The sequence below is a fragment of the Genypterus blacodes genome, unplaced genomic scaffold (assembly GCF_046128005.1).
Source record: "Genypterus blacodes isolate CSIRO-AG114 ecotype Tasmania unplaced genomic scaffold, CSIRO-AGI_Gbla_v1 ptg000057l_1, whole genome shotgun sequence".
NCBI classification, from domain to species: Eukaryota; Metazoa; Chordata; class Actinopteri; order Ophidiiformes; family Ophidiidae; genus Genypterus; species Genypterus blacodes.
Window position 1 is genome coordinate 1171244 of NW_027466869.1, and position 14867 is coordinate 1186110.

At 42.5% G+C, this 14867-nt stretch overlaps 1 non-coding gene across 1 annotated transcript; it reads left to right on the plus strand.

Moving 5' to 3' along the window:
• The first annotated feature begins 5432 nt into the window (after positions 1 to 5432).
• trnay-gua (transfer RNA tyrosine (anticodon GUA)) lies at positions 5433 to 5520 on the plus strand. The gene is given in 2 exon segments: positions 5433 to 5469; positions 5485 to 5520. It is a non-coding gene; the product is annotated as a tRNA-Tyr (tRNA).
• The last annotated feature ends 9347 nt before the right edge of the window (positions 5521 to 14867 follow it).

Consider the following 14867-nt stretch of genomic DNA (forward strand, 5'->3'; position numbering starts at 1 on the left):
AAACGATGTCATCTTCACCCCGCGAACATTTTTAACAAGGTCACTGCAACAGCAAGAGAGGAAACGACCTTCCTTTATCAGAGAAAAATGAGTGAGTGTCACAGCTGTGTGTGTGTGTGTGTGTGTGTGTGTGCGTGCGTGCGTGCGTGCGTGTGTGCGTGCGTGCGTGCGTGCGTGCGTGCGTGCGTGCGTGCGTGCGTGCGTGCGTGCGTGCGTGCGTGCGTGTGTGCGTGGGTGTGTGTGTGTGTGTGTATGTGTGTGTGTGTGCACGTGTAGGAGTGAGACACCTCATCAGATTGTCTCACCCAGCTTTGGTGTTTTCACAGCAGTGTAACTTCCTGCTTCTTAGTACTTTAATCATTGTCTTACCTTAACTTCCCTTTCTTGCGAGCACCTACGCCTACACAAACGCACAAGCCAGTGCCTTGTCCACACTCAGGTGACAGAATGTAACACATTTCTTACCCCTCGTCACGTCACTCTTGCACTAATCTAGACGGGCATTCCTCTGTGTCGTCTGCATTCTAGCCGTGACTAAAGAACATTTCTGAGCTGTTTGACTCTGAGTAGAGATCGCTGCCTTTTCTCTGTCTGTCTCTCTGTAGTGAATGGGTGATGACATTTTTCTGATCATTATTCTTCTTCACTTCTTGGCAGACTTCAGAGGTAATCAGCAATAGCTGAACTAAGTGTGTATGTAAGTGTGAGGAGGAAGATCGCCGAAGCAATGACTTTATCCTGAGTTAAAATCCAGCTGTTTGAGCTGCGTGCTGTTTTGAACATTACAGTGCAGATGAGGTTGTATTAAACTGGGACTCTGGGGCTGCATATGTGAAATGCAGATGTAGTCTGGATTCACCGACGAGCCAAAATATCTTGAGGAGGATGATTGTGTTAAGTTTATTTACACCGAGATTAAGATGCATTTATAAAAACTGGTTTGATCCATTCGGGAAAAATAGCATTAGCATTTCTTGGTGCGAATTCAGAGGCAGGGCCAGAGATCAATGAACTTTGGCCAAAACAGAGACATTATTATTGTTCTGAGGTTAAACCCATTTATGTAAATTCTTTCAAACCTTTTTAGAGCATAATATAGTAGCGTGTTTGCGTTGAATATTGTCTAAGTTGCCAAACAGAAGACATCCAGTAAAGACGAGCGGTTCTAAACTGCTATGAAAAGCTTGAATTCTGATTGGTCCTTTCCCTCAAAAACATGCTTACATCAACATGTAGCATTTCAGTTAACCTGTCTTTACATGCAGCTAGCCAACCAGGAATAGGAGAATATTTTAGGCACATTTTACACATGTCAAAATACCCCCAAATGAATCTACAAACATGCAAATCTATTAAATTCCCTTTAAAACATGAAAACATCACATTATTGGAAAACAGCATCTGTATTGAGAAAGTTATTGTTAATGTGTTGCCAAGTAGCTTCAAAACTGGCAACCTCTCTCACAATAAACTACTCACTCACTTCATTTGCGTGAACTTCAACTGAACTGTGATTAAGGCAATAGATTCTCTGTGATATAAGTCGTAGTATGCCAACAGACTGACTCGCCTAATACTGCAATTACGCAATATATCACATAAACTCTGCAATTACCGGACTGTGTTTGCAACTTGATCGCATTTTGGCCATTAATTGCAGTGAGGACAAATCTTGGGAGTGTTGGGGTGCTTGTAAAAGTAGCAACTGTCAGCTTGCGTGATGAGCTGCAGAATGAACAGCACTAATTTCATAGAATTGCACCAAGAAAAGGCAAAAAAAAGGAGGAAAGTCGAGACGTGAATGATTTGAATGAGCCGTGTCAGCAATCAGATACATTGCAGACACATAGTCATACAATCATCAATTAGTGTCGATCAAAATGCATGGCCCCATGGATCAGGTATCATCCCTGTCTCTACCAGGTCCACAGCAAAGAGAACATTAACAGTTAGAGGAAAGGAGCAGAAAGTGTGTGTCAGGGTGACAGCTACAGGACAGACTGTGACAGTTACGTCTGTGCATTACAGCTGCAAACTCTCACTTCCTCGGCAGCGATGGCACCTTGACCTTTTCAACGCTGGATGTTCTCACCGCCGCGCAGGTGACAGCAGAAGTCATGTGACGAGTCAGGCAAGAAACCCACATATCGGTCTAATGAACGCATTAATGAATGCTTTATTAAAGCCAGCTACTACTTCCCTGACAGCATGTGAAGAAGGAGACAATGAGCACATGCTGGGGAGAAAGTAATGCTTCTTCTAATTAACTCTTTTGACTTTGTTAGTGGAATTTGTGTGTAAAATTTAAAGGAAAATGTAGTTCAACTGTGCTATGATGGATAAAGTGGAATATTCCAAAATGTAACATTGTGCAGTGCATTCCAAGTGGGTTAAAATAAAGAATAACACATCAGATGAAATTCTAGAACAAAAGACAGATGGTTTAATCTGAAAATAAAACAATGATGCCCTCACCGCCTGTTTAAATCTACATCCAAATCCAGGAGATTTAAGTGTTTAACCTTCACATGGAGGATAAACAGGCCTGGGAAAACCAGTAGACGCAAAAATTTTTAAGACATTTCTTTTTTTTTATCTCTGGCGTGATTATATCCAGGTAACAACCTCACGTCTCGTCCCCCCCAAACCTCACAGGTCCAACGTTTGGGACAGGTCTACAGACAAACAGGGGAATAAACGAGTGGAGACCATGAACGAGCTAATATTTGAGCGAAAGAGAGGTGGACAGGGTGTAATATGAGGGTGGGGGGGCGAGGTGAGCAAGGGCGACCGAGGGAGGGCTGGAGGGAGGGGTGGGGGGGTCGGGGTCGGGGGGGACTGGAGAAGCTTGGCGAGGCTGCTAATCAGTCAGTGTCAGTGGGCGGGATGGGGGGTTGGGAAGGAGTTAATGAGTGGATGTGAAAGGTAACAGTGATGCGAGTGTGACAGAGGAAATGGCAAAAATGAGACACGTGTACAAGAGAGAGGGTGTGTGTGTGTGTGTGTGTGTGTGTGTGTGCGTGCATGTGTGTGTGTGTGTGTGTGTGTGTGTGTGTGTGTGTGTGTGTGTGTGTAGTTATAACTATACAGCGCTCTAATTTGCCTTCTTTGGCCTCTGATGGACAGAAATCGAAGGCTACAAAGTGCTTTAAGGTGAGACACGTTTGTATGTGGTTGTCTCACCTCCTCTCTCTCTTTCCTTCCTAACCTTGTCACCCTGGCACTTCCTTCTTCCTACCTCTTGCTTCTTTCCATTCATTCTTACTTTGACTTTCTTCCTTTCTCCTCTCTATCAATGTATATCCTTCTATTGCTTTTCTGTCCTTCCTTCCTATCCCCTATCACTTTCTTCTTTTTTTCCCTCTTTGCCTCCATGTTGTACTCCATGTTCGCTAACATTCCATTCCTCTTTCCTTCCCTCCTTTCATCCTTCCTTTGTGATAAATTATTTTCCATTGCTTTCATTCGTTTTCTTTCATTCCTGTCTTCCTAACTTACCTCATGTTATCCATTCCTTTTTCCCTTTTTCCCTTTTTCCCTTTTTTTCCCCTTTTCACTTTCCTCCTCTCATCCATCTTCCTTGCCATTAAGAGGGAAAGTGAAAATAAACACATCATTCATTCAATCTTCACTCAGATTCCCATATCCTACTTTTTTCCTTCCTTCCCTTCTAACTCTTCCTTCACCCCTTCCACTTGCCTTTCATCCTCCATCCTCCTCATTCATGTAAGAGATTGGATAAAAGCACTATCATGGATCTTATGGATATGAGATACAGCCTTTAATCATACAGATATTAAAGAGATTATCTACAGAAAGCAGTGTCTATCTGGGCTCATGGTATCTAACACTATCCTATTTAGCATGCTGATACTGCACAAAAGGATTTGATTAATATGGGAAGTGACATCCATGCACTAAACTCAGTGTTGGAACAGAGGAAATTAACATATTGCAGGCCCCCATAAATAAACTGGGTAGAGGAAAGAAGCAGGAGATAAGAGAAGAGAGGGTAAAGAAAAGAGAGGGAGAAAGAGCGAGACGGAGCCTGATAAAAGAAGATGGAGAGATGGATTGGGAATATACGCCTGAAGTGTTGTTGTAAGATGGTAAAAGTTTAAGACGTGACGTTTCTGCAAACCAATGCAATCCAGTGCAAATGAAGAATTCATGACTCATCATTTCATGGGTTTAAGCTTCTTCTTGAAAACACACCCACAGTTTGGTGACTTTGAAGGTTTTCCATTGAAGATTAGATAATGAAAAAGTATATGAAATCATTCAAAGGTTTTTCAGATTTACATGACAGAAAGAGCCAAAAATGGATTCCTTATAGAGTGAGCCAAACAAATGAAAAACAGCTGATTTGTCTTCGTTGTTTCCCTTTGATCTGAAATATTATGCTGCATCCAGTCAAAAACAAAAGATTGACACTGAAGAGAAGAGAAGAGAAGAGAAGAGAAGAGAAGAGAAGAGAAGAGAAGAGAAGAGAAGAGAAAGAAGAGAAGAGAAGAGAAGAGAAGAGAAGAGAAGAGAAGAGAAGAGAAGAGAAGAGAAGAGAAGAGAAGAGAAGAGAAGAGAAGAGAAGTCACCCACAATAAACCCTACATTATTAATAAGAGAATCATTATGGCTGCTTAACAATGCAGTGTCCATAAAAGCACCGACTCATTACTGGTTGAGTGCTGACTCCCATGAAAAGGACATTGTACGCTGTTAATCAGCCCACGGTGTGTATCACACCAGCGCAGAAACACACTTACTGCCCCTGGCCAGAGTGTAGCTGCATTCCATCCTCTGTGAGGACCAGCAGCCCTGCTCCATACTCGCAACATCTAATTATTGGTATGGCTCTGTTGTAACCATCTTTTGTAGTGCTTTCTTTTATGCAATAAACTAATTCCTCTTTGTCGTTGTCTTTCAGGATGAGCCTGGAGAAGTTCAGCCTGCCACTGCCTTCACTGCACCTTCATTCTCGTTGCCGTGGAGATGGCCATCCCTATGCAGGACAAGAGGAAGCTGGGGTGGATTGCAAACACCAAACTTACAGCAATGGATCCTGGTGCCATCTAGATACTGTGTTTGAAATGCTAGAGCTCTAACTCCTACCTTGGCCAAGATATGGGCCTTCTACAAAAATGACCAATTTGGCATTTGGTTCATGGTTACACTGACATCATTTTGAGATTTAGCCCAAAACTTAAATTTCCCCAAAACATACAGCAATGGACCCCAGTGCCATATAGATGCCTTGTTTGAAATTCTAGGGCTCTAGCTCTTTCATTGACCAAGATATGGTCAATCCTTAGGTTGCTGGTTCAGCTCTGGCTCTAAGGACACATTTTCAACAATGGAATAAATATCTAACATTCTCATACGCACAAAAATGAACAATTTGGTCTATGGTTACACTGTCATTTGTGGAAAACACGCCTTCGATAGCTCAGTTGGTAGAGCGGAGGACTGTAGTGGCACAAACCGGGCATCCTTAGGTCGCTGGTTCAAATCCGGCTCGAAGGACACATTTTCAACAATGGCCATCTGAATAAATAAAGTTCAGTCTCATACTCACAAAAATGAACAATTTGGTCCATGGTTACACTGTCAACCTGCGTGTGTGTGTGTGTGTGTGTATTATCAACAGAGATTTAACATTTTATTTATTTCAATGAAAAGGAGATGATTTACACGAGGCCTTAAGCCAGGATCAAGGGTGTCTCTGAGAGAAGAGCTTGTATATTATAATACTTTATGGAGTAAATGAGTAGAAATATGAGAAGAAAACAGAAAGAAAGTGGCAGCTTAATCACTCAGTCATCTCCCTCTCTCTCCGTCTCTCTCCCTCTCGCTCTTTCTCACCCTCTCTCCCTTTTTCTCTCTCTTATTCCCCTCTCCCTTTCTCTTTCTGTATGCCTTCCGAGATGCTTTAGTCACTATAATCCGCAGAGCGTTGCTTTAATCACATCTTCGTGGGTCTCCACTTTTTAATTAAGGCCCGTGTTTCAGCTCATTTCACTGCGCATATTTAGCGAGCCGGTGGGACGCCAAGGCATTCATCAGACAGATAGTCTGACAGAGCATCGGGCCGCTCCTGAGCACCGGTTTTATAGACGCTGATTGGGTTTTGAACAAAGGGCAGATGAAGGGGGACACACGCACGATCACAGACCCCCAAAAAGATCAAATCGTATATATATATACATGCTCGTGTTGAATAGATTGCTAAAGCTGTTTGTCGTCCTTGCCTATGCTTTTCTTTGACATGCTGACAGCGCCCCTACAGCTCACCTAAGGAAATGCAAGCCACTTAAAATTCATCTCCAAAATAAAGCAACGTGGTTTCATAATTGCTTGTTTTTAACCAGTAATTTTAAGCTGCATTTCTCAATATGTCAGTGTGGCATATGACCATTTTATTCACTCACACACACAAACACACACATACATACATTCAAACACACACAGAGCGAACAACACGCAGACATGCCTCAGCACACATCTGCACAAACATGCTCTCACACTCATTTTCCCTCCCTTGCATCCTGTATATCTGCAGTTCCATATTCCTCTCTTATTCTACTACTCACACCTCCCTTTTAGTCCCTCCATCTCTCGCTTTGTGTCACAGTGCTCATGTACACACATACACAGGCGCGCGCACACACAGACACACACGCACGTCTCCGCCCATGCCTCCATCAGTGATCATCACACAGTCTTCCATTAACTTCGCAGCGAGCGGTTTTCCATCTCCTTCAGATTGCTCTTGTTTGTCATCCTAAGCTCTGCCTTCAATCATGTTTGCCCACGCCTTTACAGCACATTGCCCATTTAATTGGATTGAGAACCCCATTTTGAATATGTAAGAGCAGGAGCTGCATAATAATCAGAAATATTCAAATGAAGGATAGTGCTGTTAATTGACATTTCGGCGTGTGTTGGAAAGGACAAAGTTGTCTTTTGTGGAGGGTTAACAATGATGTTGGCTTTGTAAGAGGTTTGTTACCGAGTGAAATCAAATGAAAAATCAGAATTTTCCCTTCATCTTAAATTGAATCTACGGCAGACTTTGAACAGCCCCGTCCTTTAGTACTGCAACTTCAATTTATAATCATTATTTTGTTTCTAAATTAAAACATCCTTTCACACACAAACACATACACACACACTCAAAAGGACATTTTCAACATCATGCGAGTGTACACAGCTTTCGACATGGTCTGATTACTTTTCAGGGCCACCTGCAACCTATTCTGTGTCATTATGTGCTGCTCTTAACACATTTAAACACATATCAATATTGTCAAATAAGAAGCGATCAAAGCTTATTTATCATCGTGAGCAAGGATGGTCACTGCAGAAAATGGCATGGAATAACAAAAAAAGGAATGTTTCAAATGTTAAATTGACTACGTAGGTGCAAATATGACTCACGTATGTAGACAGGTTATTAAAAAATGACTCGTCTATTTTTAGAGAGGACAAACCAGCTCTCCCCTGCTGTGACACAGCTGTGTTAATGAATGCATGGCTGAGTGTCCATTATTGAGTACCTTGGCATAGGCTGAGTATTGACAACTCTAACAAGGCCACATGGTGTTGTCGGGGTTAAGGTCACGGCTACGGTGTCAGAGTTCACTACTCTGTGACACCAGAGCAAGACTTGCTGAATAATGAAGGAGCACCGTCATCACCGTCATCACTGGAGGAGAACTAAACAGCTCCCAGCACACACGGCCCCAAGCCTAATGAGCTGCACAGAGGCAAAGACCTCCATTACTGAGACTGAGAGGGAAGATGGATGGATAGATAGATAGATAGATAGATAGATAGATAGATAGATAGATAGATAGATAGATAGATAGATAGATAGATAGATAAATGGAAACTCTTGAAGAAACAGAGGTCATATGTTCCATTTTACCATATTGTATATTTACGATATGCTATTCCAATGCATATACATACACATGAATACGCATCTCTGGGGTCCACTTTCTGTTCCTAGGGAGCTTTTCTTTATCCTTTGCATTGCATTTCTTCTGCATCTTTCCCAGTCCATAACTAAGCAATAATCAAATGTAAGCTTTGCCAGCATCTTGGGGAAAAATCTGAATGCTTCTCAGCAGCAGGGGAACCCATGTGGAGGCGCTGCAAGCAGGAACGCAACGCAAATAACATTCAAAGGATTAAGAGAAGGAAGAGATGGATTCCTGCAACTTTTTGTGGTACTTTTAAACAAACTCTGGAGAGCCAGGGTAGAAGCTTGAGGCTACTCGCATTTGTGGTTCATTTATAGCCACGATGAACTGTATACAGTGATGATCGTCTGTAAAATTGAATAAACCACAGAGTTTGTTTATCATGTGCACAGAGCACACACTGCATGCTGGAGAGAGATAGAGATGGATAATTCCTCGATCACACAAGATCTCCAAGTTCTACTATTTCACTGCAAATAGTACTTAAAATGTTTGGATTCCATCTTTCTCCAGAGTCTTTTGATATTGCTTATCAACTTATTGTTTGTGATGGTGGATGTACGTTTGCTTCAGCCTCAATCAGAGTCACGAGGCGCTAACGCTAAGATGTGGACGGAGCCTCATTGCTTGGATCCTTCGCGAGTGTTTAGCAACAGAGATCAAATAACTTTTAATGATAATTAGCGCTGCAGCTTGTAATGACACCACAGGCGGACACTTTGAGGGAGAGACGTATATGTGTACGTACACCTGCTGCTTATTGCTGTTGCAAGAACATTAAATACCCCGTTTGATATGTGTTCTTATCCTCTAAGCAGTGTGACAGTGTGAGAACCACATAAGAAAGATTTCAGTTTGTGCTTTGTGCTGATGTTTGTTTCATCTGTGCGCATACATTATCAATTTGCCGTATTTCCACAAGGTTAAAGCTAATTAAATAAGTCACAACAGTTAAAGAAACAAGTGAGGAAAGAGTTTGTGAGAGTGGATGGCAAGGGAAAAAAGAATTGTGCCACAATTACTGTAGGATAATACACTGTATATTGGACTGAGAGTCAACTAAGACAATCATGACAATGCGAGAAAAGCGATGCAGGCAAAGAGACGTGAGGAGAAAAGATGGAGCTGAACCGGGGAGGAAGACAGACAGCATGAAACACAAAGCACTGACTTATAACAGCAGCAAAAAGCAGTGACTTATCACAAAGTGACAGAGTTCAAAGCAAGGCCGAGTCCTCTTTTCTCCTCATTTCCTTTGTCATGCACTTGCACACACACACACACACACACACACACACACACACACACACACACACACACAGAGTGCCTGACAGAGTAAAGGGTGATTCCATTTCTCTGAGCTGACATAAAGATCAGTGTTCCATGGCCCAGGCGGCCTGCTGAGCACGCTGACTGTCGACTCCGATACGTCGCTGCGCTGCTGCCTCCGGGACAAGAAGACCCCACTCGCTCTCGTTCACATACACACACACACACACACACACACACACACACACACACACACACACACACACACACGTACAAGTGCACAGTGATAGAAAAAGCCTTTTTTGCCGTCTGTGTGTGTCCTCATCTACCTGTTTGCATGCTCGTGTGGGTGTTCACACTTGCTGCGTATCCGCGTGTCCATCAGGTGCACCAGTGTGGAGGACGCTGGCCTTCTGCCTCCTCCGCAAATGCCAGCAAAGACCAATGTGTCAATGCTTTGTGCAAATGCTAGTCATGATAAGCGAGACAGGCAATTACCAGTATAGGGCTTTGGAGTTCGACAGCAGATATGTGACTTTGGAAGAAGAAAAAAATACATGACTTTAACTCTTTTAAAGAAATATACAGTAATGCAGAGGTGAGACTCGTGCCCAACACCCAAGCTTGATCCCCAGTCATCCAATTCAGTGGGCACTATTCACCGTGTTTGAGATTATAGGTCTAATCCTTCTCACTAGCAACTCTACTGAGGGGCAGAGGGGGGTCCAAGTATATGGTGTGTGAAGCTCCCGTGTCCAGTATATTCAGGTACAAACAAGCGTGCAGGAGCGTGAGGAACCAGACATTCCAAATCCAGAGTGATACATGGAAATAATATAAATAACAACCACAGAAAAGGAATGATTAGATTTGTGTGTGTTGGTCTAAAGTGCGGCAGAGAAAAGGCCAGAGATGCCTGTGGCCCCGAATCAAGGAAGGTAAAAGCCTTATTGAGTGCAGAAACAAAGAAAGGTGGGAAAGAGAAAAAGGAAAAGTAATAACTGGAAGCAGGGTTAACTGGGGATGTTACCACCTGTTCACTGGAGAGCAAAGCTTCATGATCCTGCACTGGCGTAGTATTCAACCAATTTTCTCCTCCGTAAAAGCTGACTGGAGCTTTCATAGCAGCTCATCACAGGCGTATTCAGGGGAAAACATTTTTTTCGTGTCCTTTCACCTTTGCTCTGAACACCAACATTCAGCCACACACTCTGCTCATGTGTGTGAGAGATGATTCCAGCTTTCAAGGTCTCAGGGATGATGTAACTGTCCAATATCAATGCATTTAATTAGAGCTCTGTGTGTGCGCTGTAATTAGTTACTGTATGCTGCTGTTTTTTATGTACAATTCCATTTACCTGCACATGTAATTATTTATTCTCTGTGTATGTGTGTGTGCTCATAAAATCTGCTCACACACACACACACACACACACACACACACACACACACACACACACACACACACACACACACACACATACAGTAAATGGGATTGGGGTCACCAGTGTAATAAGCTCTGTTGCCCCCACATGGTCACTGAGTATCCTTTCGGTGAAGGACTAAACAGACGGGAACACACACATAAATACACGTACACACAAAAACACGGGTCCCCCTGGAGCAGCATACATATAGGCGACATGTTGGCACTGATGAGGGCAGACAGCTAGCCCCCTACACATAGACAGGCCCAGACAGGATGGCATGGTGCCAGCAGCAGCTACTAGGGTCTGTGTATGTATATGTGTGTGTCACGGTGCGGGTGTGTGTGGGTGAGCGTCAACCCCCGCCTGCCACAATTGTCCTGCTGGGAATACGGCTTCATGGTGTAAACAAACAAGCAGGAGCAAAATACTGAGACGTGAGAGAGCTAGGGGAGAGGAAGAGAGGAAGAGAGGGAGAGAGGAAGAGATGAAGAGAGGAAGAGAGGGAGAAAGAAAGAGAGGGAGAAAGAAAGAGAGGGAGAAAGAAAGAAAGAAAGAAAGAAAGAAAGAAAGAAAGAAAGAAAGAAAGAAAGAAAGAAAGAAAGAAAGAGTTTTGCTTTTGCATTATCCTGCATAGCTGTTGTTTCACAGAGATGATGGGAGCAGGATATTGGAAAGAACTCAATCCCACTGAGTTACATCAGCACCTCTGTGACACACTGTCAACAAAAACTGGACATTATCAACTTCACATAGACAGACTAGCAGGATACAGTGAGGGTGTTAATTGGATTTTACAGGTGGACCTAATAAAGCGGCCACTTAGTGTAAACAATATCTCTTACCATGTGACATACATCGATTCATTAAGTTCACTATGTTTTCCTTTAGTACACAGACATGAAACACATAATCACTTTGTGTTGTTACTCCTTAATCGACGATTGCATAGATTTATTCAGAATGAAAGCTAGAATGTAAGCAGGACATATCGTAGCTCCTCTATGTCAGGCTGGAGGCTTTGCAGGGACTTGTGACACATCAAGAGCAAGACGTCTGCTGAGCCACACCTCAGCCACTTTCCCCTTCAATGGGCAATGAACTGTTCAGCCACCTCTTCTCAACCATATGCTGTGTGGTACACACTGGGTGGTGTGTGTGTGTGTCTGTGTATGCGTGTGAGAGTGTGTGTGCACACCCAGATTCCACACCTCTGTAGGTGTAAATGAGACTACACAGGCAGTCAGAGGCCTAATTCTAAACTAAGACAGAGGGAAGCGGGAAGACCAGCGTTCTCTTCTTAAAAGCTCAAGTACAACCACACACACACAAACACACACCGACATGTACAAAACACACAGACCCCCTGCTGTTCACTGCACCAGCTAGTTATGATAATGTCTCCGCTCACTAAGACTGTCAAGGCGTGGAACAAGATTAGCATAAAGTTGATTTCAGAGCGCATAAACATACGCACACACACACACACACACACACACACACAGTCATACACAGGCATCTGGGCTATTTAAAATAATCACTCTTCAGGGTATGTGAGTAATCAGCGTAGGGGGTCACACGTTAAAAGAACATGTATGTGTGGTAGGTGTGTAGTATAAAGTAGAGTAATGCTGCAATCACGCCGTTATGGGTCAATCTTTAATCTGAATCATAACAACGTTAATGTAATTACCAATTTTATTGAAGTATTAAAGATATCTGAACAAAAAAAATATACATATAGAGTACCTTGCATACTGTACACATCATAAAGTATATTACTGGTTCAGATGTGTGAAAGTAGAAGAAGAACAGAATGCAGCAGTATCTGATATTATTATATATCAGATACAGGTTATAATATGGTCCAGCTTTAATTAATGCATGGGTATTGGATAACACTTACATCAGAACACTTTAAGGCAATTCCATAAATAAATATCTCAAAATGAATATTTAAGTTTCCAAGTTGTGGTGTATGTTACAGTTGAAATATGGATTAGGCCCTTAACCACTGACTCATAATGAAGTTGGATGCTTACTGTGCAATTCATAGCCTTGAGTCATCTTCAGGATGCCAATATAACCTTATTAGCCACTCCAATACTGTCCATGGTTTAGACTGGAGAAGATCAATCTCCCATACATACATACTGCTACACTTAAAGCGACACGTTTTCCTTGAAACCTGTAAAAATGTATCCAATGAGACAAAATAAAGGCAATACCTATAATGGTCTGTTTCCACTCAGTGTGCACAGCAAACATTAGTAGAACTTGATCTATGTGTACTGTTTACATAGTAACGCTTCACAAAAGCACCCTAAAATAACACAATGGAAAAATGTATGAGTGTACAATGACAGGCAGAGGCTTCATAGCGTGATATTTAAATCACATCGAGAAAGATATAATGCACCAAAACACAGATGCATGCTCCACACACACACACACACACACACACACACACACACACACACACACACACACACACACACAGAGTGATCACATTATAGGTCGACCGGCTCCTGCACAGCATCATGGGTTTCATCAGACATTTCACTTATTCCTTCTCTCCCTCTGTGTCCACATTTGGAGCATCTATGGGAAACGACAGATGGAAGGAGGGGGAGGGGAGGGCTGGGGGTGGAAAAGAAAAGGAAAGAAAAGCAAGGGTGTTTTCTTTTCCATTTCCTTTTTGAATCTAAACTAAATCTAAATGCTGCGTTGCCATATGCTGACCTGCGGAGGGACGTGCCATATGTTCACCAATTCATCAAGCAATACCAGAGGCAAACAGCGAATGAGATTTAATATGAGGTAGATTCAAAGAGCACGACACAAACCTCACGACCTGCAGAGCTGCTGGTAAATACTGCTGTAGAGCTGTGGAATAGTACAGCGAGAAACACTGCAGTAGGCAGGAGAGGGTTATTAAGAGAGATTAAACTTTGAATTTGTCCTTGTACTTATCCACTAATTATGAAGAGGAATATCTGAGGCATGTGATAATTAAAGCAAAGAGCAAAAAGGCCATCAGATGCACTAATAAATTAGGTACACGGAGGAATTTCAAGAGCCTTTGTGCCAGTTCAGTTCAGTGGGTTCAGTAGATGTAGTTTGGGACAGCACATTTTATATTATTGAAGCAAAATTATGTCAACTCAATTAGAGGTTTTGCCAGTAAATTTCTTGCTTTAATCATTCATTAAGTCTCTGAAGAGGATTGTTGATGAAATGACACAAGCACACTCAGGGTGTGTTTGGGTTCAGGCTTGTTTTTCAGTTCATGCTTGGTGATGTCATGACGCCTGAATTATAGATCTGTGATTATAGAGAGGATATTAGATAGATTAGTTAGTTACTTCAATATCTGATCAAATAAAGTGCTTGTCCTTAAATCAAAGGGCCATCAAACACTAAAATCACCATTTTCAGGTGTTTTTAAATGGTGTTTGTGCTATTAACTATCTTCAGCAACTCTTTCCAGCCTCAGTCTGAAGCAAAGGCTGAGAAAAACATCTTAAAAATCTGCAATTATATTCAATGACATGTGCCTCCTTCGGTCAAATGTAAATGGAAGAGTTTTCAAAGGTTTTTCCATAGTTGTGGAAATGCAGAAGTAGTATGAAATACATATACTTAGAAAAATGTGAATTTCATAAGGAGGTTTGCAAATCAACTGCAGCGAGTGGAGGGATGCCCCAAAGGCCTCGCCTTGATCGGGGGTGGAGGTATGTGCACAGAGTTGGCATTTTGATCCTCTCTCTCTCTCTCTCTCTCTCTCTCTCTCTCTCTCTCTCTCTCTCTCTCTCTCTCTCTCTCGCTCACACACACACACACACACGTACATGCACAAAGTCAGATAGAGTGATATGAGGGTGCTTTGCAGAGATGTGATGGGGAAATCATTTGTGTGCATGTGTTGAAAGAACCCCCCCCCTGCCCCATACACACACACACACATGTGCACACACACACACACGCAGAGACACACATAAACACACTGCCAGAGCCCTGCCTGTCTGCCATGGGTGTCAGTACATCTAAAAGGTCTCCAACATAAATGGGATTAATGCAGTCTCTCTCCCATCGGCAATCATTAAGCATTCTGTTTAAAGCGCAAACACACTCAAAATAAACGCACTTCCACTCTCCCCTGCTGCAGTAAATTATTCAAAGAAGAAAA